The sequence below is a fragment of the Lepeophtheirus salmonis genome, chromosome 6 (assembly GCF_016086655.4).
Source record: "Lepeophtheirus salmonis chromosome 6, UVic_Lsal_1.4, whole genome shotgun sequence".
NCBI lineage: Eukaryota > Metazoa > Arthropoda > Copepoda > Siphonostomatoida > Caligidae > Lepeophtheirus > Lepeophtheirus salmonis.
The window spans coordinates 25,470,555-25,495,560 of record NC_052136.2 but is presented as its reverse complement, the minus strand read 5'-3'; positions in this window follow the sequence as shown (position 1 = coordinate 25,495,560).

Here is a 25,006-nt window from a genome sequence, read left to right as displayed (position 1 = left end):
GTGATACCAATTCATATAATTTCCCTTTTTTTACTGCCGGGATCCAGGATGTGTCATCATCATTAAGAATTTTCAAGAAAATGGTGGTATATCGAGTATATCAAGGTGTTGTTTCTTGCATTTGATTTGTACATGAACTTGTGGTGCATTTGGGGAGTTATCTTTGAGTTTGTCAGAGTGCACTGACTTTAGAGGTAAAACATGGCTTGTAGGTCCAAGTATTTAGAAGGTAATGACTTTATTAGGACATTTTCCTTGCTAGCTAGATCTCTTACTCTCACAATCACTCGAGAAGCTGACTAGTTGTTTGTTCTGATCGAACGACAAACTTGACTGTTTCCTCACTTGCTTTCTTAGCTCACCAACAGTTAAGGTAGGACAGTCTCGCGAGTTTCATGAATCGAGGAGAAACTCTCGGAGCTCAGTGAGTATGATTTGGTCTCAGTTTGTAATTCCCATTCTATTGTAAGTGTGAAATAATAAAATTATAAAACTGATTCTAGTTGAAACTATAAGGTTTTTGAGACTATTGAAACTTATTTGAATGATTTCTTGGGCTATTTCTGGTATCGAGTGTAATTTCTTATCAAACTATTGGAAAAAAATCCCCATAGTTTAAATATAGGCAAGTGTAAATAAATTACTCACTGTGAATTTTAGTCTTTTGTACGAAAAATGATATTTAATTGTTTGAATCTCAACTGCTGTAAAACTTCAAATAAATTCGGTATTTTCGGGGAAAAAAAGTTATAACTCAATAGTCTGGGAACCTTTATTGTTGCTTTCCAGGTTAGAAAAACATCCTTTTTAGCTAAACATAAAGCATGTATCAAATATGAGAAAAATCAAATGAGAAATGTTTGCATAAATTAATTATTGGTAAAATGTGTTAAAGGACCGAATTAGTTCGGTCTACTATAAATCATAGGGGTTTCATAACGGTTTAGAATTTTCAAACCGAAAACTAACACTAATATATATATATATATATATATTAAATATACAATAAAATATTTAGATAAAAGTAACCCCTTTGAAGATCTTGTGTTACTTTTTATAGGAATAAGAAATAAATATATTTCAAATACATTTTTGCTTATAAATATAATGTAGGGTGTGTTTTTATTTTGTGTCTTTTTGCCATTTCCCAGAGGAATTCTTCAGCATCACTACCACTAGCATCTTGACAAATCTGCATTTTATGTAAGTAATGAGCTCTTTGTTCTTTTTGAAAGAACAAGGGAAAATTCATATTTCATATCTTTATGTTCATATACATATACAGTATACACTATATGTATGTACACTGTACAGCATATGGAACTTATTCAGCACAACATTTATTATGATTGTAATAAAATTGATTCAACATGATTTCCCGAATTTAATATTAAATTTTATTAATATTACCCCCAAACCGTTGTTCCCTTCCGTTTCAATTTGCATTTATAGAGATCATCTTGAGGTTTTATTTCTTATTTTCTTTTTAGAGTAATGCGTTTCTGTATATACATATGCGTATTTCAAATTGTATTTGAAGGAAGCACACATCTGATGAGTTATGGTTTTGAGTTATGTCTCTGTTTTAAGAAGACAACACCTGCTTATTTTCTGGTGTGTTTATATCTCAAATATGATAGATGTACACAGTTGAAAAAATCTTCTTGTCTAAAAAGTAGATAAGTAGAAAAAGTCAAATTCGAGCATGCAAAAAAATAAAAAGTCCGAATCCGATCAGATCATTTTCATTCTCAAAGCCTTGCCGTTTCAAATACATTGACTAACAAATTTATATTTATGTAAGTGAAAAATGAATGACAATTTATAAGCCTATTTTCTTATGGGGGCGGGGGGAGAGAAGTGTGTTTGTTGTATACAAACAAAACCAAAAACCAAATCCAGACAAATATGTAATATCAAACTTTACTCTACAATCATAAATCAGATTTGAGTATATATATGTATTAAAACTGATCTTAAGTAATTCTTATTTGAAAAAGTATTGCTCCAAAGGTATCAAAAAATAATTTTGAAAAAAAAAAAAATAAATAGAGACAACACAATTTGAACAGAATTAAGAAATATACAAAAAGCAGTACAACGACTTTAAAGTTTCTATATCACTGATTTTTGGACAATGGTGGCATATTTCTTTCAAAATATCTAAAATACGTAAAGATATAGCACTTACAATGGAATAAATATTTCATTTTGAGGACTTGATTTAAAAATAAGTTTTAAAAAACTATCCCCAATAATCAACAACCCACTATCAGAAATGCATAAAAAATTGGTTTTTTGGAGTACTTCGTATAATGTGCACCATTTTGACATTTTTTATAAAATAATAAAAAGCATTTTTCTTTATAAGTTAATGTTTATAGTTAAAAAAATATTGAATAATTATATAATCTACAATTCATGTATCTTAGAAAAATACTTTTCAAACTTTGTGAAAATTACCTCTTCTGATAGTATAATACAATATCAAGGGCGGCTTGACAGACTATAGACCCCTACAAGGGATATTTATAAAAGAACATTTTTATTGGATAGAAAAATTGAAAAATTGAAGAAAACATTTCAAAATAAGAAACAAGACATGGTTCTGGGATGTTTCGCCCTGCAGAAGTTTTGACCTATTACATATATTACAGCATAAATGTATCTTCCACATATAGTTTAAGGTTTAAAATGTGCCCCCCCCTCCTTGAAGTCATTTGTTTTGCATTTTTGCATTCATGACCGTAAAATGAGTGCATTTTACTCAATTTTAATATATTTTAAAATAAAAAATATCAAACTTTCATGTTGCTATTTAATAATGAGTTCGAGCCGACTTCTTTATAAACTGTTGTACTTCTGATGAGAGAATTAAGAGGAATAAATAAAAAATGAAACATTATGACTTAATAAGTTTCATCATACGCCCATGAAGCTCAAAATAATAATAAAACAATATAATATATGTAAGAGGGCGAAACTTCCCAGGGCTAAACTGCACACGGCGTAACTTCCGGTCGCCCTTTTAATGCAAAGGATATCGTACCATATTATTTATAAAAAAAAAAAAATCATTTTTTTTTTATATTGAAGATAAGTTTATGAATAAAAAGTATTTTTATACTTATTTTGTTGGATTATTAATACGACAAATTTGAAAAAGTACTTTCAATCAATATATCTACTTTCTACTGACAATACTAAATACCGAATTACTGCCAAAGGGAAAAGTAATCAAAATTTGAGCCGAAAATTGAACCAGGATTGAGTTACAAAGAACATATCTATATATAAAAAATCTCATATGTTAATTAATTCCTAATAATGTTGAAACAAACGTCCTTATTGTAATAATAAAAAAGTCAACCTCAATTATCTTTTTTACCCACATTATCCATCAAAAAATGAATTATAGATAGAGAGCCATATGTTCATATATTCTCGTTCATCCATGGCACAAATTGAATTTTCATCTCCTTCTTCTTTATTCCCTTTCCAAAGTGTTTTTTTTTTTTTTTTTCAAATATATATTTTAAATATATAGAATAAAATTGAAATGGGAAATAAATTGAAATTTTTATATATTATATTTTTTTTCCTTCATTCTTATGTCAACATTTATTCAAATTGAAAAAATGTACATATTGTATGGGTAGTGCTGATGAAAGTGGATTTGTTCACCTCACTCAGTCACTCATTCTCAAGTGGTGGATGGATGGAGGATGGATGACGCAGGGATAGGAAAAGATCCTTCCTCAATCCTCATACTAGACTCTAAGGATAAAGAAAAAAAGATCAATTTTTCTTTATCCTTAGAGGGAATGACGATGTTCCTTTTGCTCCTTCCTTCTTCTCCTCTTCTTGGAATAGACATATGTACACACACAAAATAAAAGAATAATGTCTTAGGAATAATCAGTTCGGAATGATACAGCAACTTATATTCATAGCAGCAGTATACCAGCATACATATATACAACTAAAACCTATTTTTTTATCGATAAATATAATTACAATACCATTTCATCGGTTTCCTACAAAAATCTATAATTTTATTTCATGCCCCTTTGATCCCATTCTTATTCCATAACAATATTATACTCCCTAAATATACATTTAGGGAGTACGCTGTCCATACATTGGCTTCTCATTTCCCGGGATCCCGGGAAACGTATATTTAAACACTATTAGCCTTAAGTTTTCTTTTTACATTGCCAAATCTTACTTTTTTCCATTATTGGCATTAATTGTGCCAAGACTGTTTAAAAAAAAAAAAACTTTAATACTGAAGCTAATTTTGATAGAGTTGGTGTTTATTTAATTATGAAATACATATTATATAAATATAATCTTGCAGACTCTGCTAAATTAAGTTTATATTATAAAACAAATATATCCTGGATTTCCCAAAAATTTACATAGATTTAAAACCCCCAAAAAAGCCTGTGAAAAATAATCCCGGGAGAGAACCCTAGAATGAACAATGTACATGCATTTGTTGTACAGACCAAGATCCCATTCGTTTTTATGTTTATGGCCTTTTAAGAAAAATACAATTTTATGTTTAAAGTTTTTTCACGAGTTTCTATTAGAATTATATTCTTTTGCATTTGACTGCAATGTTACATATTCTTATACGTACATAATATCATTAGGTTTATTTATGAAACGAGAGGGATGGGCGTAACTAGAGAGTGAACCATATGTCTTAGAAGGAAAATCAGTACAAATAAATTTTATGATAGTAGGTATGTATTGATTGTACTTTCTATACTTACTGATTTTAAGATCGACTTTATGTTTACTGAATTGAAGATGTCCATTCATAGCTGCAATGGAAATCCTCAACTTCCTCCTCCCTACAGTCCTTTTGTATGATTTACCATCACAAACTATTTAATGTCTTGTTCCAATCCAGCTGTTTGTATAGCTATATTTGGTTAGCTTTCGTTGTGGCTTGTATCTGCATATTAATGTAGTGTTTAAGACTCCGTAACTCGAGATCAATAATTTTTAGAAGATGATACAAGGACAACATTTTCTTGTTCACTGAAATTTTTATCTAATTGCTTTAGTTTTGATCTTGACATCGATACTTTTGAAGCATTCGACAGGAAATTTTTTGAAGTGTTCGAGAGAAAGACAAGAACACAGGTATCCATTAAGTATTGGTCTCGAGACAAGATCCCCTTCTACTTAAAGAAAACACTATTTTAGTTCTATTTTTTTTTTAAATGGAACGCTTAGCAATTTCTCCATAGTTATTTCCTTTGCGATAGCTTCCCATTTTTTTTTTTTTTTTGAGTTTATTGTTGGGATATGGAAAAAAAGGGAAAAGCGAAAATGTATAATTTGCTCAGTGAAATGATATTTTTCAAAAAGGATTCAATATTGAAATTAAAAATGTATCTCATCATAGTCTCTAACACTATCGTACACCCTGTATATAAGACAAGGGATACCCCCTACTAGTAAATATTCCTCTTGGTAGTCCTACTATGTACATATATTGTACAATGAATAAGTCCATTAAACAGACGTGGAAACAGAAGTCGTTGTCTTCTCCTTGTATTTATATATCGTATGTATGTCGTCTTAATGTAAATAAACAGTTTTGATGAGATAAACAACGTTTGAAACTCGATATATCCTTAACCATTTTCCTCTTTTATAAGTGGAGAAATTAGGCAAACAAGTTTAATTGGACCCCTTCCCCTTCATACCATTTACTATGTTGAGAGGAATTGTTTGGTTCGAATTAAGGATTTGAGACGGTTTTACGGTCTCTTGGGAAAAATTGAGTGTTTATTCTGAAATCCTGGGATTTTTCTAGGGAAAGTTGCATTCTTACTTAATATAAATATATTCGGGAAACGAAGAGTTCATAAAAAGGCATTGTTCTATATTACTTCAATGTAATATCTGATTAACCGCAAAATATCAATGAATAGATAAGTTTGAGAATACTTTTTAAGCTGTTCAATTTGAATGCCTTCGTGTAATTTTTAATTACAGGCCCGTAATCACCGGTATGACACCCCTATAACTTTTTCAGCAGTAGTAATTCACACCAATCAGCCCTCCCCCCATAAAAAACAGTGGTTACGTCACTGAATTGAATACATTCGCACTTATTTACAAGTGATTAATCGAAAATTTACTATTTGCTTTCGCAAAAACTGCATTTCTGTTGATCCTTAAGGAAATATCCGCATTCACATTTGAAAATATGGATATATTTACCCTCTACCTGATCCCACATTGAATCATTCGAAGGTGAGAAATGTTATGGGGTTGATGATTCAAACAGATAACCCACACTGCCAACATCTATCACAGTCCCTCTGACCCTCTACTGCTAAAACTACTTGACTTGAGGCTTATTGAACGTTCACATTCACTTCTGAACATAATCCCAACCCCATTTGTAAATTTATAAATGTAGAAGCACCTATTTTATTCCATCGTTGTTTTTACTGTCTCATTACGAATTTTATATAAAAGTATTGATCATGTCCTGTATTTTAAAATAAAAAGAAATTAATGATATACAAACTGGTAATTATCTTTAGTTTTCATTACCTAAGTAATTCAATTCAAAAATTCAAGCTAAAGTGCTACTGTTTATAATCACAACAAGACATTTTTTTATCGAGCTGAAATAATGGCTCTATATATGTATGAAAACCAAGCAGTAAAAATAAATAATAAAAATTAATTAATACCAAAAAATTCTCTATCGACAAAAGTTCACTTTTGGAAAAAATATTTACAAACATCTCCAGAAAGAAACAAAAATCCCAGTATCTTAGTAAACAACATCTAGATATGTAAATACAGATCTGCCTCAGTACCACAAGCACAAAATTTAATGATCTACAATTAGTCCTTTACATAATTATATATTATTTTCTACTTAACGGGGGGAGGGAAATCCTTGAAAAAATAATTCATTAATGACTAAAAAACCAGAAAATTAATCAAGTTATTCAGTTTTATGAATATGTAATAATTGTGTGTGTTTTGTATTATTTTATGTGTGCCATACTGAATAATTAATTAATTATTAGTTACTCACACTTTCTGGTTGAGGACTTTGTAGATAGGTTCATTGTCTATATAGCGTACTTATATTGAGTAGAGAAGAGCGTTGATAAGAGATCAATCCATTTCGTTCTTAATTGTCGATACGTCATCTGAATGTTTGTATATGTACACATTTTCTTTCTTTTGCAAATATGATGAGTAAATATGACTGACTAACTTTGTTTGACGAAGGAAGAGGGGCGTTGTAGCTAGAGACAGAGCCAGAACAATGGAGACAAAGTTGCTCTGTTAAGTATACAGGATACATATATCTAGACATTAAACAATAATACATCAGTTTTCATTAAGATAAACTCAATAATTCCTCCTCATGATAAAACACAATCTATATGCTAATAATATAGCCATATACAATGTATATGAAGTACATATGTATTTATTCAATATCTTCCTTATCTGGTACCAAAGGAAAAAAAAAAAACCATTACATATACTTTACGTCTCTACTTTCCTCTCTTTCTCTCTCTCTCTCTCGCTCTCTTGGGGCTACTTCATCATTAAAAGATAGAAAAAAAACCTGAAGAAAAGTACATACATATATTCGAGTATTAAAAACCATCTACTCTAATATATTGTGGTGGTATCTATGTATTTGTGGACTGCGATAAAAGCAAAGATGATAGCGATAGCTTTACGAAAATGGAGCTAATCTCGTATTCAAATATTTATTCACTCTTAAGTGTAATCAGGGGGAAGGTCTGATATTTAGTGGCTATTATATATACGAGTATGTACAACAATGGAGTTATTCTTTTTGAAAATAAGAACAAAAATGGTCTCTTTTCAAAGTCTATCCTTGCTACTCAATGGATTTCTAATAGAATATATGTGTGAAAAAATATAAAACGAGTTTTAAGTGTAGATTTTTAAATTCCATATACCATTCATTTACTCAATTCTTCTCAAAATTAGGTCAAATTTTGAAAAAAGCTTAAAGTATACAAGGAATAAAATATTTTAAAGGGACTAGATGACCAAGAATCAAAATTCTCAAAAGCACTGGTTTTCTTTGGGCTTTCAAAACGATAGGGATCTGCGGAAAAGATGAAGGCGTTGAAAGTAGCGTTATGAAATTCCAAAGTTCTCATTATCAGCAAAATTACAAATTATGAACCCTTAGCTGCTGAAGAGAAACGAGCTGTTATCATCTCAGCTATTACAAGGTATGCTGTCTTCTCTTTGATGTTTTCTGACAGCTCTGGATGGAAATATGGAGGCCATGTTATTATGTACTACTCCTCAATGTCCGCAAAATATTTAGACTCTTTAAAGTGAATTGACAGATCTTAGAAAGCTTTTAAAAAGAAATAGTCTTACTATGGAGACTGTTTGTACTTTTAATGGGGGATTGCTTCTTATATTATTCTTATTTGCTCCGATTGTGTGTTCTAAAGTCTGTATGATGAAGGATTTTATTTCGTTGTTTTTGATAAGTAATATGTGTATAGAGTTTAGGTATGCTTTTTATTTTGAAAAGGGATAATTATAAACGAAAATGTTTATGTATGTGATCTTTTACCTCATCCTTCTTCCTTCATTTATTTCTTATGCAACTTGTGCATTTTCTTTATTTTAAATAGCTCTAATTTTCATAGGAGTCTTGAATTGATGAACCGAAACCTTATAAAATTTAAAGAGAATGAGTTAAGGAATAAACATCCGTCTGCAGGGTTAAACATGGTACTGGTACTTATAACGTGGAAATATTACCTTTAAATTGGAAAAATTGGTTTGAGGAGATAACATTTAAATGTAAAGTACCGCGAGTGCATGTGCTCATGCAGTACGGAATATTTGTTGGGGAGTTATATAAGTATAATTGGTTTTTGGACTCAGAGTTGAATTGATGATCCACATCCAAGTAATTTGTGTTTATGCAACTACAAGATACGGTGTGGATTTGTGTTCCTTACCTCTGTTTCATAGATACTTGCATCTAATATTTTAAAACATCATGAAATCTAAGTTGCTCTCCTTCAAAACATTTTTTTCCTCTAAATTATCAACATTATCAACATATTACAATTCTTTTTTGTCCAATACCAACTTTAAGGATATCAGTGGAATATTGTGATTTTATTATTACATAGGGTAAATAACAAATTAGGTATCTCAAAAACGGGAGGCTTATCCCCATATAATACATATATAATTCGTCAACAATAGAGTTATTTAATATAAAGAATGAAATGGAATAAAAATCTTTTTCAGCCTCTCAATGTGTCTCCTTGATACTCAATGGATTTATCATTGATATATGCAGGATTTTTAATCAATCTTACGTCGACAACAGGAGATTTAATATACTAATTCAATCAAACATATATACAATACAACACCACTCACACAACTCAATTCAATTCAATTTTAGGAATGAGTCGAATGAAAAAAAAAAAAAAAAAAAAAAAGTATAAGTTGGTGTCGTTACTGTTGTGTTACTCGTATTTGAGTTAGTTATACATCATACTCTGTTATCAACCATTGTTTTTGACAAGTATTGGAGAAATCATCCATCATTCCCTTCTTCGTCTTCTTCTTCTGCACCCTCCAACCATTTATTATTATTTTATTTATTTATTTTATATTTGAGTTACGGGATGACTAACTTATATATATATACTATTACTCTCTATGTATGTTATTGCCTTTTAACAATTTTCCAAATGAAATAAAGTTTTGGAAGGAACTAAAAGCATTATCAGTATTATCAAAAGTAAATAATTGTATGTATATATACATATGTATATGATACACAACCAACCATCGCTGGATGTGCTACTTATTCCACATTCTAGTTGTGTTTATACCGTGAAATTAAAGTCGGATAAGAAGAAGAAGGGAAGGTGAGAAGGAAGAAGGAATACTATATATATAGATGAGGAAAGAATATTTTATTATTATTATTTGTGATTTCTGCCAGTTGCATGAAATCAAGATTTTTTTTCTCTCATTTTTTGACTAATGATCTTTTGTTAGTTGTAGCAATATACCCTGCGTTTCTATAAGAAAGAGGATGTCTTATTTCTAGTATACTCATATATTCAAAAATATATAGTATTATTACATGGATTAGGAGTGACTTGGACTAAAAGTGCCCATTTTGAATGAGAGTAACGCGGAAATTTTGGATTTAATCCTTACTTTAGTATCGTACTTCTCTACTTAATCATAACTAATGAATACAAGAAACATGATAATGACAGCAGACAGACGTAATTCAGTAACATTTGTTCCAGAGGAAGGCGTTTGAAAATTTAGTACCGGACTGGACGTTAAAATTCCGTTCACGACTCACTTTTTGAAATCAACAAAGGTGCAGTGTATTTTACTTTCAGCTGCTTTTATTTACTTTATTATGTTAATTCTGGTATGAATTAAAGCAACTGACTCAATGTGAACTCAAAATGTATTACATATGTTTGTAGTTTTATCTTAATTTATATTAATCAAGTTTCCTTATCTGTTATTGATACTTATATTGGTAAACTTATCAGTTTAACGTAAATAGTAATTAAAAGATGGTAACAAGAAAAATACAAAAGACTAGCTACTATATGTTTGTTTGTTTTTCTAAATTTTCCTTTCGTCGAGGTTGGGAGTGAATAAAAAAGCTAGTCGTACTTACCGAAACCTCCTTACTTAGAGGTAATAGAATCATAAATTTCCCAGAGGACCTCCTGTCAATTCTTCAAAGTACACTATTGCACCTTGGTGAACAGTTTGAGAAACACCTATTCATCACCTTTCATAAGGTACAAACTCAATGCTAGCTCATGGAGCACTTCTTGCATGCAAGATGATGTTGTTTAAAAGTAAGGATTTACTGGTCATACAAATAATGCAACGTATATTTACATTCAAATGGACGTAACATATATTGATGTCAGTTTTGATTTTCAAACAGTTATTACATAAGGGTGTACATAGTCCTTAGTATGGTATATTATTAAGAATATCACCAGAATAATTAGGAATGATTGAATTTTCATAAAAATAACAGTATAGCAAGTTATCTAATTGCTGGGATCTTGAAACTAATCCCTTGATTTGAATTTTAATATTTTAGTTACTGTTCAAAAAAGACCAACCTACCTGCTTCATCTTTACATACATTTAACATACAATGTTAGGTATTTTAACAAAAGATCAAAAATCCATTTTTTTTTTTATATAATAACTTTTATTTAATTTTAGCTAAAAAAGGCAATGACGTCAAAATTACCTTACCTGCTTGGATATTGACGGAGTAATTCCACTTTATCTTGGTAAAAAAATAAAACTTTATATCACCCGCAATCGTCACACTTTTCATGAGTATTTGTTAGTTTAGTCTATTTGAACACTAGATGGCGCATCAAGTTTGAAAACATCACAAGGTATACTTATTAATATTAAATAATTTATCTTGTATCTGAGATTATGACTATTGCCACTCAGTAAGGCATGGAAAAATTTGGTCATTTCATAGATAAAAGATTTAAATATTCTGAGGATCAACCAAAGAGACTCGGAAGTTGAAAAATATCAAAGATAATGGAAACAAAAATTTGGAAACAGATCTACATTTGTAACATACCTATATAATACATCTATACTTAAAAAGGAGTGTCTGGGTCAGTTTATATATGCCGATTAATTTCCCTCCATCACAGATGTCATTTTTTTTTAATATAAAGGGTTTAATTAATGTATTCCTTATAAAAATGAAAATTTATAATCAATTGAACTTCCGATATGTTGATGACTTATATATGTGTAGCTAGAATATATTTTTTTCTTATTAAGGAGGATCCTTCTTTAACGGATCTTTTCAAATACTTTATTTTTAATTACCTCCCAAAAAAAAGTTTTTTGAGCCATATAGAAAATATGTGAGTCATTCTATGGGCCGGTGTATCATCTATTCTTAATATGTATGTAGATCGGTTAAAGACAATTGCATCAACTAGTGTGTAGTTGAAGGAGGGGGAATGGGGGAAGCATTGACCTGAGTTGATTAGAGCCTCATTTATCAGAGGGTCTGTTGTAAAAAAAAAAAGTAATAATATTAAATTTTCTTCCTTGGACTGTCGGTACCTTTTTTTTTCTTCTTCTTCTTCTTCTCCCAAGCAGCGGGAAGTAAAGACAATAAGGAAATACCCATTTTTTATTCTTTTTGACCTCTTCACACTCTTCATTTGATGCCCAATTTATCCTTACAACCCGCATTTTTCAAACTCTCTATGAGCCAACAAAGCAACCCCTCGTTAATTTTGCATTTAAATGAAAAATAAAAAGTGTGGCAACAGAATTGGAGAAATTGGAAAATAAGAATAATAAAAATAAGAGGAGAGAAATCAACGGTTTTGAAATGGTTCATGAACCAATCAGCCAGCTAAAAAGAGTTTTATATATGTATCTAGTACTTTTGAGTAAGGATTTAGATATCACCAGAGAGGGAACTATAAAATTTGATTAAAGTTTATGACCCCTCAAAATCTTTTTTTTTTTTTTTTCAAATATCCTCTTAAAAAAAAGTTTATGTATGAATGCCATTTTTCAATCACCAATAATCATAACTTTTCGCCTCTTTTTTTACGATTATGATCCACGAGAGAGAGAGAGAGAATATGGAATGATGGGATATTCATATTTATCCTTAGTTTAAAGAGGAGCACATCATCATATGTCTATGACTAAAAATTAATAGGGCCGTAAATTTATCTTTGGGATCATAATCCATTTTAGCTTTGTTTTTCTTTTTATTTATAGGTTAAAGAGTAGTGAAAAATACATGAACTGATGAGGAGCATACTGCTGCACTAATCAAGTAATATGTTTTATAGCAAACAACTTTCCCGCATTTTATAATTATACTTTATTTTATAACTACTAGGGATGTATAAATATCCCAATACTTTTTCCCAATCCTTACCTTTATATATTAAGGACATTTACGAATTAGACGTGACAAGATTTTTTTTATAGTATGGTAAATCATATGTAAAAAAACAGAAGCATGATATGGTAGTCTTGACAATTGCACAATATTTAAGAGGAGAGGAACTTAACTTTATAGTTTTATTAAATTATGCACAGCCATCTATAAGAGGAAAGAAATAGTGAAAAATCCCACTCTGTGTCTAGCAAGGACATGGGTAGTAATTAAACCAAAGTAAATCCCACAAGGACTTACACTTATTACTCTGCAACAAATCATCATTGCAACTCTTTGTAATTCATGAGTATATTCACACGTAGATACTTTATACTTAGCCGTGTTACCATCAGGAATTAAATAATAATAATGACAGCCTTAGAAAATAAATGAAATATAAAATACTCATCAGATTTCCAACTACTAAAATTTCTCACACTCATATGTTTTACAACTCTAATAGTAAATATATGTCTTTCCATGTATAGGTAATAGGTATAACAATGATAGATACTTGAATTTTTATTCCGCGACCACAATTTGTAGCTTGAAGTACTTTACTGTGATCTATTTAAGTGAAAATGATACTTTGCATAGAGCACTCTAAAATTTCAAACGTTTTCAAGAGCTGATAATAGCAACAGAATCAATTTTATGTTCCCCATGAAGGGTGGATACGAACATACTATTTACCTTAGCACATAGTAATCACAATTTCATCAACTATTCTGTATGATTTCGAAAAAAAAATAGGGTTTCAATAGTATGTCCATATCCCAGGTTTTTTTCACATGAAAATATGAATACTAGCTTATGGACCAAAATTTTTACAGTTCGAGTGACATTTTGAATATTTATTTCTACGTGTCCCCAATGACAACAAGAGTGTCAATATATTTAATATATTTAGATTAATAAGTGTATTTCTTTTTCAAATAGCCCATTGGACAAACAATCTCCTTTTCGTTTTTATGTAGTTGATTTATATACTATAAATATCGATCTTTTAGCTTCAAATTTGTCATGGAGTCTTAATTGTGTGCAATGAGCCATGCTTGAAGATTTTGAGCTAATCATACTACTTACTCTCCCTATTGCAAGTACAATCATAAACCATTGCATGACTTCCTTTACATTACTCTTATTGGTCGGAAAATGTATCTTTTTTTATGATGCTTTGATGTATGTTCAAAAATGTATATTTGTAAGCCTCTTATAATTTGACAAATTAAGTTATTATTACTTCCTTCTCCCCAATTACACATTGTTTGCAAATTATGATGTCATCCTATTTGTGGCAGTATCTCTCAACTATCCATCTATATCAAAACCCACCATACGCTCGGGAAGGAACTATTTGTGTACATATTTAAGGCTATATATAGAACTCAACTCATCAGATAATGGTTTGATTACTCTCCGTTTTTAAGACTTTGCCGACTTTCTTTGTTACATGTTACATATGTATGTGTAAAGAAAATGAAGAAATCTCTTATTGAACAATACAAAATAAGACAAATTATTCTTGTTATTGAAGTGTTAACACCGAAGAGTATAAACGGAAAAGTTATATAAATTTTTCATAGTCATCATTCCATTCTAATAATAATAATACTTCATATATATATAAATGAATATGTAGCAAAGATTCAAACGTCATGATATGAGGAGTTTGTACCTCCATACCAACAGACAGAGAGTCGAAAAGAAAGAGAAAGAAAATCACCAAAATTATTATTACCTTAATATTAAATATGGTTTTTTTTTGTTTTTTTTTCATTACTTTTATAACTTGCATGTACATTTACCATAAAAATATCTGTTTTGACGAAATTAGGTACACAATTTCCTTTATATACTACAATATTCTACAAATGTAAAATCAGGTCAGGAAGGATTTTTATCTGTTATGGGTGCGTCTTACTATATATGTACTAGGGTCTATAATTTCTCGAAAACTGTCCTTTGGTTGACTCCAAGGAACCATTTATTTTTATTTTTGGGATTCCAATTAATTCCTTTATGAGTTTATCGGTAGGTAATACTGTGAAATTTAAGTAAATTTTTTCATGTTTTACGAGGAAGAAAGAAGGCTTCCAAAAGCTCAAAAATGAGTTCCTTTTTTTTTTGGTTTGTTGTAAATGCTTCCATGAGCATCATTTTTTTGTCGATGCACATCATTTGTAGTGTAGTGTAAGCTTTTAAAAACTGTATCTCAAGTGATTCTTCAATAAAATATATTACACTTTCCATTAAACGAATTACAGAAAGGAACTTCATATTATGAAATAATCAAAGGAGATATTTTCTAAAAAATATTTCTATTTCTGCATTTTCTCGGAGGCATAAACACCCAATTAAAACTGCGAAAAAGTATTTCCAAGATCCCGGGAGTGAAACTCAAATATGTACATACTTTCGCTCTACAATCATTCCTGACTCCCGGTAAATTATTATTGTCATCCTTTGAGGACGACTGAGAGGGAGATATTTAAACCATTTTTTCAAATGGTTTTTGAATAAATTGTAAAAGAATTCATTTGAATATATATATAGTTATTCATATTTCTTGAATATATTAGACTATGAATGGAGTGGGGAGGGGGGATTTAGATCCTTGATTTTTGTATAAAAATCAGGATGATATTAACTCTTTACGGCAATGACAATGTTTATCCCTTTGAACACACGTTTTTGGATGGATTATATTCAAAGAATCTGCTGCAGTTAATATACATAACTACATATGAATCAAATCACACAACCTTTATACATAGACAGATTACCACTGGAATCACATTGTTAATACATCCTTCATTAGAAAAACAGAATTATGAAAGCAAAAGATATAGACTAAAACGGGAAAAATAGAGTTAGTTAAATGTATGCAAGTTTGTAAATATAGAGTGCAACCTCTCCTTATGAATATTGATCTACTATGTATGTAGATAGATATATAATTCTTTGAAATTACAATCTTTTTAGATATCATTGCTTATAATCAATCATGTGCTTACCATAAATTTTCAATTCCAGTAATTAAAGGATAGCAATCCGTTTTATGGGGTTGAGTTTGTATAAAGTAGAAAAGAGACAAAAAGAAAAACAAGCTTTCAATAAAAAACTTATTTATGGGTTTGAAGGAATAGCCATGAAACTTTGAGGTTTGATGTGAGGACATTGGTATTTACATTAGTAATGTGAGGTGGGAACACACTCTATTTCTTCAACAATAACTCTTAAATATGTTTTTGCAAATGCAATTTTTATTTTTATTACTCAGAGACTATTATTTTTGAATAAGATTACTAAATTGTATCTTTAAAAAGAAAATATTTTAGAATGCTATTTTGTATAGATAATAATGGATATAAAAAGAAAAAAGTTGAGCCTATACATACATAAAGCAATATGTTAAAATCCCTTCCACCTTAACCATACCATTCCAAGAGAACCTATTTACAAATACTTGAAGGATTTTCTTATTACTTCTCAACATTGTTCCAGCATTAGCCAGGCTAAAAATCTCTTAAACAGTAAGAATTTGAGCTTATTTCTGTGTTATAAGATTGTGATTCATTAGGAACAAATTTGACCATACACAAAATTGTGACCTTAATTGAGGACTAAAGCTCTACATAAGTAAAAAAGAAAAAGTCTTTTCAGATTTGACTCGGACTACTCAAGCTCAAACAACCCATTTTTTATTCAAATTCGTACAAAATGACTCAGGAACAAACAGCTCTACTTACATTCACACTCTTCGCAACGAGATTTATACTTGTCACCACATAAATCATGCTATGATTGATAAGAGTGCGGGAAATGCTTATAGCTAAATTTATTTAAGTGGATCAATATAGACTTATTAAATGGTTCGTTTAACTGAGTGTTGACTGATTGTATGTGTATTATTTATTATGTACATCTATATTATGTCCATATTTATGCTTATGAGGCTTTTACCAAAGAGTATGTAGATAGTAGCAAAAGCTTTCTGTAAGAAGAACACGAAGACGAGGAGAAGAAATAGGAGGAAGAAAATAAGAAATATTATCTGGGAATTTATTCCTTTTTCTTTTCTTTTTTTCAGATATTAAGAGAAAGTTAGATAAACTCTTATTTTGGTGTGAGAAATATATATATATATAAAGAAGCTTAAATGGATTGGAACATACATACATATATTTATAAGAAGTATAAAATTGGAGAAAGTCATTTATTTAATAGAGAAAGCCTTCTTCATAGTTCGTTATTCCTTCTTCCCCGTCTCTCTTTTACTCCCAAGGCTGCGTCTTTTCAGGAAAAACACATTAAAATAAATTCACCTAATTTCCTACTTTTTCATATATATATATATTTATATGTAAATACACTCAAATTGGTTCTATGGAATTAAGGTCTAATGTGCGGATTTACTTCTTCTTCTTCTTTTTGAACTCATGGTTTAAATTAATAGAACTTCACTCTAATAAAAAAATCTTTATAATGTCCTTTGAAAAACTCCAGAGTTGGTCAGATGTTTCTTATAAATACTCACATACAACTATTTTAAACAATGTATAAAAGGGCATGCACAAATAAAGTAATTTCTCATTTTTGAGGAGGTGGGAGTATTTCAGCTGTTTTGACCTCATGATCAAATTTGACGCATTCATTATTGTTTAAGTAGTACCTAATATTAAACATAAAATACGTAGTAAGTTTTAGAGTGTTTTAATTTGTTGGGAACATAATTTATAAATTTGATTTGATATGATCAAAAATCACCAAATTTATCGACTCTTTGAAAATATTTTTATGAATAAAAACACTCTAATAGTTAATTAATAGTCATGGACGAATAAAATATGGAACTTAATTTTTTTTTTTCCTTATTGAGTTTTTAATTGGAAAATTTTCTATTTCATGATTTGCATTGAATATTGTTTTTGAGTTGACATATCACTACATACAACAATCATTTATGTCTTCCTAATAAAATAAAGACACCTTTCATTTTTGTACTATTTTCATGTCTTCTTTTTCCTCCGTCTCCCTTTGTCACAAACATTAGACATTAAGCTGTCCCATTTTATCTCCCTCGGCATAAAATTTCCTTTTCTATGGTGAACAATAAAACAATGACTTTGGCAAGTTACAGACCCCTGGAACCATTTTGAGCGACGTACAGGGCATTTTATTTTGGAAAAAATGATATTTGATAGTCAAAATTGCCCCTTTTTAGCCTTCTTATACCAAAATTCCAATTATGGTTCTTTGAGTAAAAATTGTATTTTCTATTGATTACAGGGGCAGGCTGGAGGGGCTATAACCCCTAACCAAAAATGTATTATTTGAAATATTTTGTGAATAACTGTGGATTTTTGAAATTTTTTCTTAAAATTTTAATTTATGAATTTCATTTTTGAAATTTTTTCTAAAAAAATTACTAACACCAAAAATATATATAAATAATCCTGTGGACGGCCATGTATTAGGTTTATCAGTGATTAAAAAATATGGCACGCCTAAGATGTGCTTCATGATTTGCAATTTCCCTGTTTTATCAAACGGAACACAAGATATTGTTCCTTCTTTTTGTTCAAGAGATATACCTTATTCAACTAGGGTTAATTTTTGATATGTTACGTTTAATAAAACAGCAAATCATTGAGCACATCTTAGACCCCTGTATTTACAATATGAATAATATTTTTAACTCATAAATTGAAAATTAGAAAGATATAAAAAGTACAATTTTTATCCCTAATTTGAAATTGTGGTACAGAATGCCTAAAAAGGGCTACTTTATACACAAAAAAAACATTTTTGTAAACTTCATACGGTCTGTACCATGTCAAAAAACGGCTTCAGAGTCATAAAATTTGGTCACAGTATCTTTTCATATTTTCCCTATTAAAAACATCCTTGTGCTGAGGCAGAAAAATCTCAGCCCAAAAACGAAACTGTCTAATGTACACACAGTACATAGGTACTCAATTTGTCACTCAAACTGTTTATACAAAAAATGTATGTCTGTCTGTGTGCTGGCTTTGTTTTGAAAGTGACTTAACCCTTTTTTTCCCTCTTTAACTCTCTCCTCTTTTTGTATGTATGTAATTATGAGTAAACAACAATAATAAGAATATGAAAAATAATAACTTCCTTCTAAAGTATTTTCTTCTTTTCTTCTACTTCTACCTTTCACAAAAAACAATCACACATTAATCAAGAATCATTTCCTCTTCACACCTCTTCGTGAGAGACTTTATAAAGAGACGTGGATATCATGTAGGTATATTCATATATTCAGTTGATTCTTTTGACATGTCAATGAGTATGACCGGCTTAAAAAATAAAAGGTTTACACAGTAAACTCAAGGATTACGTACAGCATGTCTATGGGATAATAGCTGATCGGCCACAATTATCGAATCTAGAGCTTGATTCATAAGTGTAAAATGCAAAAGCAAGCTCTGGATTGGTTGTTCTCAAAATGAGTCTGTTTTACATTTGCATTCTTCACGCATTATAGTCCACTTCTATCAAGAAATACATCTTATTTCTTCATTTGATGGCGCCAAAAAGTGAGACATACACTATCTCAAACGGGACATACCATGCCAAATTCTCTCTAATGATCACAGCACGATCCAAGTGAAAAATGAACAATCAACTGGAAATGAACCCAAAATGGTTATGTTAAGAAGCCTTTGAGTTATGGAAAACTTTTTACACGCAACTAATCAATCTAAAGGGACAATAATAGTAGATTAACTAAAAGGGGGGTTATATAGAGGATATATTCTTCCCCCCACGGCTTCAATAGTTCAAAAGACCAAAAAAAGTTAATATTATTCATCTATTTATTTTTTTAAGCAAACCTGTCGTAGGAAGACCTTAAAGTCCAAACTTTTTTTTTGTTTATTTTCATTAGAGCCTAAAAATGATTGAGTTATCGTTTGAAAAGAGTGAAGAAATGTCTATGTAGATTGATAGGGCTTTATTTTTTGCAAATACGTAGCCATATAAAATGAATATTTGCACAATAAAAATATTATTGTTACAAGTACATATATACATTTAAAGTCAAACCCTCATCAAATCTCAAAAGGAAACAAATGATTTAGATGAAAAACTGTCTTCTTTTTTTAGTACTTGTTCGCTTTTACATCTCATCCAGGGGTTCATGAAATATCCATTTTTGTGTGACAGGGACATAAAGATGAACTTAAAATAAAGGATTCATTACAAATAAATAAAGAACCCAAATCCAATTTCTTACTTTTTTTAAATATCCTTAATAAATGTATTCTCCAAAAACAAAACAACAATCAAAATGAAAATTATATTTTTTTCTAATTTCATAATATTAATAAAAACGTTAAAACCAATACTGATCAGACAACATATTCTTTTATTATTATTCGTATTATTTTAAAGTCAAAAAGAAGGAAAACATGTAATGAATAGGGGCATTCTACACTTGGTGCCCAAGTATCTCACAAAACAAGTACTTCCTTGTAAACCATTTAAAACCATAAGCAGCAACAAGTCAAGACGTTTGTCTTGCTACACTTCCCTTCCCTCTTTAACTCACAAATGAATAGTCACAACAATAATATATATATATATCTACGTCCTAACCAAGGTTTAAACCATTATTCAAATTCATTTTGACATCTCAAAAAATAGAGGGAGAATCTGGCAATTCATTGCCCTAACAAATTGATTAAATATCCTTATGTAATTGTAATATATATTATTCAAACCTCTCGCTTTTGTGGGCACATACAATGCCTTTCTTATTTTCCTCTTTCTTATTTCTTTGCCTCTACCAACCAACCAACATATACGTACATACTCCTGGGCACACGGTACTCAAAAGATCGTTAATTCAAGGAGAGACCTGATTGTATGTATTTATTATAAGGCTTACATAATATGAAAGAAGGAGACGACGACGCTAGGTACTTGAATAGTACTTCTTTTATTAATGGCTCTGTGATATTCTTCTTCTTCTTCGTATTTTCATTTTTATACCATTATACCATTGATATATTATATGCCCTATATAAAAACCATATAAAAAACTATTCAAGAATATTTATTATACCTGTGTAGTGTGTGTTCTTTCTACATACATCCATACGTCATCCACATATTTACATACATACTAATCTTGTGTTTCAGTCTCAAAATAAATCCAAGACCCGTCTCAAAAAATATATTCAAAATATGATCAAACTAATAATATCTTTGCTAATAATTGTCAGTATATAATGCCCATAATCGCTCATTTGAACTACCTTGATCTATAATTGGTTGATGCGAGGCACTGAATGTACTAATAAGATTATTTCTATGCATTCTTTATCTACGGGAGCTAGCCAAATAATTATTTGTAAAGGTACTCTTAATTTAACATCTTCTTCAACAATTGACATTGTGCAGCAGAATTGTTAAGAAAAAGTTTTTCCTAAAATTTAAGTAGGACCTATATAGAATAGAATTTGAGGATTTATCAAGAAATATTATTATAATTCACGATATTTGCGATGACTCAGTGTTTAGTTAAGGATAATTTATGTTTCCACTTAAAAGTGTAGCATTAAATCATTTGCCACATGTAATGTAGAACATGGTAATGAATTAGTTATTCATCTCAAATGAAAGCAGACGCAACTAGAATATGTGACTATTTTCTGGATTTGCTAGATTTACATTATGAATTGAGAAATATAATTATAGTCTCAATCTCTAAAATCTCTAAGGATGGGAAAAAAGTTAAAGCTCAATTTTAAATTTTATCAGGCTGCATTTATTTTAACGCCTCCTGTAAGGATTGTGTTAAAATGTTTAATTCGACAATTCACGCTCTTGCCAGTTGCCCGACTCTCAAAATTGTAAGAGAGTTTATCATCCTTTTATTGTTACTTGAACTTCCTTCGAAAAACCGTAATGCTAACAATCGAGTATTTGAAGATGTTATTTCAAGCTCCAAAGCACAATTGAAGAAAAAATAACTATTGCAGAGCCATCGGGAATGAATATCTTGAAGTAATCATGATTGTAGATTTAGCAAGATATTCATCCTTTTTAATCAAGATTCCTAATATCTGTTTAAGTTCATACATCTATGCTAGAGATCTATTAAGATATTATTCCTCTTGTTCAGATAAAAGTTCCCTCGTCAACTGGTTCGCAATTTAAGAAAGTGTAAAAATAAATCAATTTCACTTGTTTAGTTTATTGTTGTTGTTTTTTTGTTTTTTTCTAATAGTTTTTAGTTGCTTAGTAAATGTCACAATTTAGTTCATATTCAATTTAAAAGTCGTGCATTGGAAGTAATATTTTTGAATGGTTTCAAAAAAGTATAGTTATATTTTAGTAGAGTAACTTTATATGTCTCAAATATCAGAATTACTTTGGTTGTCTCTTGGGGATAACCTAATTATAAACTAAAATGTTTATTAATACCTATCTAGAATATATATATAAAGTTGAGAAGGGGGGGGGGGATTAGATTACAAATGATTTGGACACGAAGTGGCCCAATTCATCGAGGAGACTAATTAGTCATTGGTAGGGTTAGATTCCTTTGAATAACACAGCCACTTTTCCAAATGGTACATACAAGACTAGAACACTGATCCTGTAAGATCAATTCAACAACTTCAAACTGGTGCTAGATCATTTAATCCTCAGTAAAATGTATCACTGGACATTTCATTGCCACTTTAAAGATGCATATTTATTGACGTCATATGGTTTCAATGCAGAGATGAACTTAAAATAGGTGAGTGTAAGGGATCCTGGAGAAAGGTGGGACGGACCAGGCCTCCCTACATATATAAAAACAACAAACTGGTTCTGATCGTATGCCGTCATTAAAGACAAAAGTGGGAATGAAATGTCTTGGGATTAATTTTACAGGGAATGAAATTAATAGAAAAATGAAAAGACAGGGGATGAATGTAATCGGAATGATATTACGGTTTACACTTGAGACTACATATTATGTAGTGATTAGGGTTTCTCCTTTCCGGGAAAATTGTTTTTCAGCGAGATTCCAGTAAACCAACTTTTAATTTTGAGATCCTGGTAAATTCTGGGATTTGATCATAAATAATAATTACAACGAAATTGAAGTAGTTTATTTCAAATTTTAAGAAGAAAAAAATAATTTTAAACTATGTAATTGTAAAAAATCCTAAATTATTTCGTGTTTACTACGATAGAAGGTGAATTAAATACTCATTTTTGATTCGTTGGGCATCATATGCACTGTAGTGTTAACCTTAAATAAACTGTCTCTTAAGTTAATTTTCAATATTATGAAGTCAACTTTCAATTAAGGTATTTAATAAGGGAAGTTTTATTCTAAAATAATTAAATGCGAGATTTCCCAAGAATTTTTTTCTCTTGAATTTTGGTAGGTGTAAACCCGTGGAACATCTCAAAATTCCGGGAAAAACTCTACTAATCTTTTTCAACGAACGGTAGTATGTGTACCACTAACAATTAAGTTCTGGGCCAGCTTTGGCCTGGGATAATTTTTTTCACAGGAATATTACTCGTAATTCAAGGATTGATTACTATTAGGCATAATGAATACCTCTATTTCATTAGATAATAGCAAAAGGTTAAAACATTTTCCCATAGAGTCATTAGAAAGAAAAAAATTTGTCCTTGCCTTTTGGAAAGGGTTGAATTGGTATTATGTACATGGGTACATAGTAGACACATGTTCCCTCTCTCGACTTCTCATTGAAGATACTTCATCCTTCTATATGTATAGTTATTGTTGTAGTTATTTCTGATATGATCCCTCGTCACGATATGACGTGAGTATTTTCAGTTACATACATACGTACACAACACAACCAAAAATTAAAACACGCAAAAACAGGGTTTCTATTTACAGTTTATATGTATATGCATAATAACGTCTCTATCAAGGAAACAACAATGAAGCAAGCTCCGGACTACCGCCTTTCACGTCCTCTCATTCCATTGTTCAACAGCCTAGGTTTTGTTAACCAACCAGTCAACCACTTTGTATATAAATACAATTTAATTATACGATTTGTGGTTTATTCATTTATTCTTAGCCAAATGGTTTGCTCCTGAGGATGAATACATGTATGCAGGGTAACTGCGGTGTTGTTCAGGGGGGGATATTAAATAGAGTAGTGATACGCAAAAATACAAAAAACTAGCTCAATATTTTTTTTTTTTTTGTTGCTGTTTCATAAAATGACTATTGTATTTTTTGTATTCTTCTCCACATTCACCCCTTCTATTTACTACGTGTGAACTCTGATAATCAAAAAACAATACACAAGAATAACAAAATACAAAATAAACAATAGAGAATTGTCATCCTCAGTCAATCTGATACCGTATATATTTTGCTCAGAGTAACTGTTTTATCAATAGATGTTTGATATATCATGCAAAATGAAATAAATAAACTTCCTGTCCACGGAAAAAACCTCTTTCACAAATTACCTTCCTAGATAGTACGTACCTATGGACTTAACTTTCTTCGTCATTTCCTTGCAGAGCTGGGTCCCATACTTGCGACATCAAGCCAACCAAGATTTACACTTAATTAATTATAGTTCAACTCTGACATCATACTCGATTTGGACTTGAAGTTGTAAACTTTAGAATTGAATCAGACTCGTAAAAAAAGGACTTCCAAGCAATAAAGATTTGTGTACTTGACCAAGCAAATAGTACTTGAATTTTAATATAAGGTTGTATCGCTCATTAATATAGTTCTGCCTCATCCCATATCTCTTATTAAACGTTCCAAATTTTAGTAATATTTAGTAAGAATTAATATTTGTTCTTATACTTTAATACAGTATTCTAGTTTACCAATTGAATTAGTATAGTTTTACTTCAAGTATTTTTAATGCTCAAATTGGTATCCCATTATTTTTAAATTGAAGGATAAAGTAGATTATTTAGTATTTATAGGTGAAT